Source organism: Teleopsis dalmanni, chromosome 1 (assembly GCF_002237135.1).
Source record: "Teleopsis dalmanni isolate 2A chromosome 1, ASM223713v2, whole genome shotgun sequence".
NCBI lineage: Eukaryota > Metazoa > Arthropoda > Insecta > Diptera > Diopsidae > Teleopsis > Teleopsis dalmanni.
Window position 1 is genome coordinate 125905254 of NC_051846.1, and position 3993 is coordinate 125909246.

Genomic DNA, 3993 nt, shown 5'->3' on the forward strand with positions numbered 1-3993 from the left:
CAAGTAGGAGTATGTTACGAGTATCACGCATCGAAAAATCCACCTAGTATTCAAAGTCGACAGCAACAAGTGAAACATCGAAGTGTATTTCAACAAGACGATCAACACATCAAAGAGCAACACGACTTCTATAAAATATATAAGAGTCCAAAGCAACGTCACAGAAATCACGCTGGCAGGTAATGGTTCAGGGCAAATCACGTTTCCCGAAAGAAAGGAGGGAGTGTAACGGCCAAAATTTTGTCAACCAAAAATTTGATCGTTACAACATCGTGGGTATAGTTGCCTACACAATAAAAGAAACACTCACTTGAATATATATAATCGACGGTTCCTGCAATAAATAAAATTTGTTAAGTACGGATAAGCACATTAACTTAACCAACTCACCGCAGCCTCCCGCGATACACGCCACACCAAAAACACAACGGGCCACCCCGCAACAACAGAACTCCAACACTGGAAGTGGTAGTCATATTTTACCATAGACCACACACTATTCTTTTATTTAGATTGATAAATATATTATTTATAATTATAATTATTTGATTTAATTGTAATTTATCTTTAAAAAGAAACCACATTGTAAAAATAGAACAAAATCAAAACAAAACAACACGAGCTGTCAAACGAAGAAAGCTTTTGTGGAAAAGGTGTAGAACTAGGGCGAAGCTTAAAGAAAGAACAAGTTCCAGCTTCCACATGAGAGGGAAAAGTAGAATTCGCCCTAAAGCTAGATTTTCGCTGGTGCATTGCAGAGGGATCAGTTCACGAGCTTCGATCAACGGTCGTTGAACTTTAACGTACTTACAGCTGGCACCGTTGATCGTTGACGGTATAAAAGTTGCGTACACTTGGAAGAAGGTCTCTCTTGTCTGGTTATGTGCGGTCGTGAAAGGGAAAACTCCTGGCGTTAGCAGCAGCGGAATTTATTTAACTAAGACGGCGGTGATAATATCAAAAACAATTAAATAGTCTCAGAAATAGTGTAAAATCGTATCTATAAACATAAGAATTATTTAAAATTAAAAATTAAATTATTTGAACCAGTAAAGTTGTAATAATCGAAATTGAATTTTTAAAACTCTTGTTGATAAATTGTGAGTACGCATAAATTACAATTTTGCACGAAAAGATTGTTTTTAAGAAAGATAAACTGATTAAACTAGTAAATGTGTTAATATATAAAATTTAAAACTCTTATTGATAAATTGCGAGTACGTATAAACTGCAATTTTGTATGTAAAGATTATTTTCAAGTAAGATAAACGGATTAAATTAGTAAATGTATTACTATATGAATTTTAAAAAACTCTTATTGATAAATTGTAAAAACTTAAAGTAGAGTAAAGAGTACTTAATTTAAAAAAATAAAATAAAACTAAATTTGTACTTAATTATTTATTTGATAATAAAATAAATATTAATAAATTTCTTTTAATGAATAAAAAAAAACTAAACGAGTGAATAAATTGAAAAAAATTGTTTTATTAAAATAAAAGCAAAACAGGTACAATAGCGAGGGCTCATAGGTATAACTAACGATTTGATAGAGTTCAACACAAACTAGCTTCTCCTGATCGGTGCAAAATCAAGGTGGGAATCCAACGCAACGGCACAATTGAGAGACACAGGTAAGAAAGATTCAGGGCTTCAACAGTGACTGAATCTCGGTTGTACGGGGTATAACTCACGTAGCTTTAATAGTCACGTGAGTCTATACCATAGTGTCGGAAACGATAGGTAGCTTTAATAGTCACCTAACGTCTCCGGCCCCTGGGCGCTTTAACAGTGAACAGGGAAGGGCGTGTGATCAGCGACCTGTAATATCACTCACGTAGCTTTAACAGTCACGCGTGCTGGTATTATATCGTGTCTATTTCTGTCAAGTGATTCCTTTGCGTCTGTGATTCCGATTGGATAACAACTTTTCCACCGTCATTAATGAGGTAAAATACACAGTTAATATGGGCAGGTCGTAGATATTTTTTTATTTTTTACGGAAACATGACTTAAGTATCTCGGAGAATTAGGGCTGGATACTACTGAATAATGTAAGATTTGCGGCGGTGATTAACAAACTGCGTAACATAAGGAAAGCAACATGGAATATACACGCGACAGAGAATACAGTGAAACATCAGAGCGACATAGCATGATCAACGACACAACGGCAAGGCAGTTATATACACATCCACAATATGATGTACACTCGTATCTTCCTCAAAGGAACACACAGGCAAGCGTCATCGACCAGGTCAGAAAATGGGCGATCCGGTATGATGACAACAGCGATCCATTGAGCGATTGGAAGAATTAGCGGATCTGTATGCCATATCAACGAACATGTTGCCTCGAACAATGCCCCTGTTACTAGATGGAGAAGGTTTGGTGTGGTTTAGATACAATAAGAAAGACTGAAATCACTGGGAAGCGTTCAAGAGAGATTTTCTGAAATTCTTTCTACCACATCAATATTTCGAGCGATTGGAGGACGAACTGAGAAATCGATTGCAGAAACCAGGAGAGACGTTTAAAATGTATCTTTTGGAACTACAAAAACTAATGCGACACGCAGGTTTAAATCAAGAGTCACAATTAGAACGAGTATATCGCAACATGAGCACAGAGTACCAAATATACATCAAACGTCGAAATTTCACTTGTCTAAAGGAATTAATAGCACTAGCTAAGGACTTCGAAAAACTACGCGAAGAGCAGAATGAAGTAAGTCGAGCACGAGATAGCGAGGTAATCTTCGGGCGCGTAGCAGTGGAATGTGCACGACCGCTGATAATACAGAAGACCATGAGACGCATAGCCAATACACCGAAATGTGATAAAGTCATTCATAGTCCAGTCTCCAAATCGCCTTTTCGCAACCAGCAGCAACACCAGCCAATCGCCAAGCAAACACCTGCAGAAACATCTAGAATTTTTACTTCAACTACTGCAGCAAGCATATCAACACAAAGCATGCGACATCGAAATGACGCGGAACAACATCATGTATCACCGCAAGATCGCAAACTAATCGCAGAAAATCCAAAAATAATTAAGCAACAGCGAGTTCCACAAGAGCAAGAAACATTACAAGTCCGATTGAAACAAATGCAACAAGAGCATCATTCGAGACCTATCAAAGTGCAAATACCAGAAGTACAACAAGAACAAAGTCCTAAAGTAAAAGAAATGTCAGCAGAGTATTGTCAACCACGAGTCATACAAAAGCAGGAAATATTACAAGTTCAAATGAAGCAAGTAACGCAGCAACAAGATCCGAGACCTAATAGTGTACAAAAGGCGCAACGACACCGAGATCCAAGTCCCATCATGGTAGCACCTGATGTAAAACAACATCAAGCTACACAAGAACAAGCAGCACAGCATCAAGATCTAAAACATATCAAAAAGCAAATACCAGAAATACCACGACAACCAAATCCTAAATTCAACGAAATGCCAGCAGAATTTGGTCAACAGCAAGATATACATGAGCACGTGGCACAACAGCAAGATTCAAGACCTAGTAGCATGGAAGAAGTACAACGACACCGAAGTGCTAGCCCTATCAATGTAACGCCAGGTCCAGATGGAAAACAGCTACTAGATACCCCAGAGCATGCAGTACAAGAAGTGTTTAACATCTCGCAAGAACAACCACCGTCAAAGACTTCGCTAATACCATGGAAGCAAAAGGATAAAATTATCAAAACGAATTCGACAAAAGGTCAAATATATGATGAAATACTTAGTCTTACCCAATCATTACCATTAACACAACTACCACAGCAAAAGGAAAAAACAATTCGTCTTCTAAAACAAGTAGGAGTATGTTACGAGTATCACGCATCGAAAAATCCACCTAGTATTCAAAGTCGACAGCAACAAGTGAAACATCGAAGTGTATTTCAACAAGACGATCAACACATCAAAGAGCAACACGACTTCTATAAAATATATAAGAGTCCAAAGCAACGTCACAGAAATCAC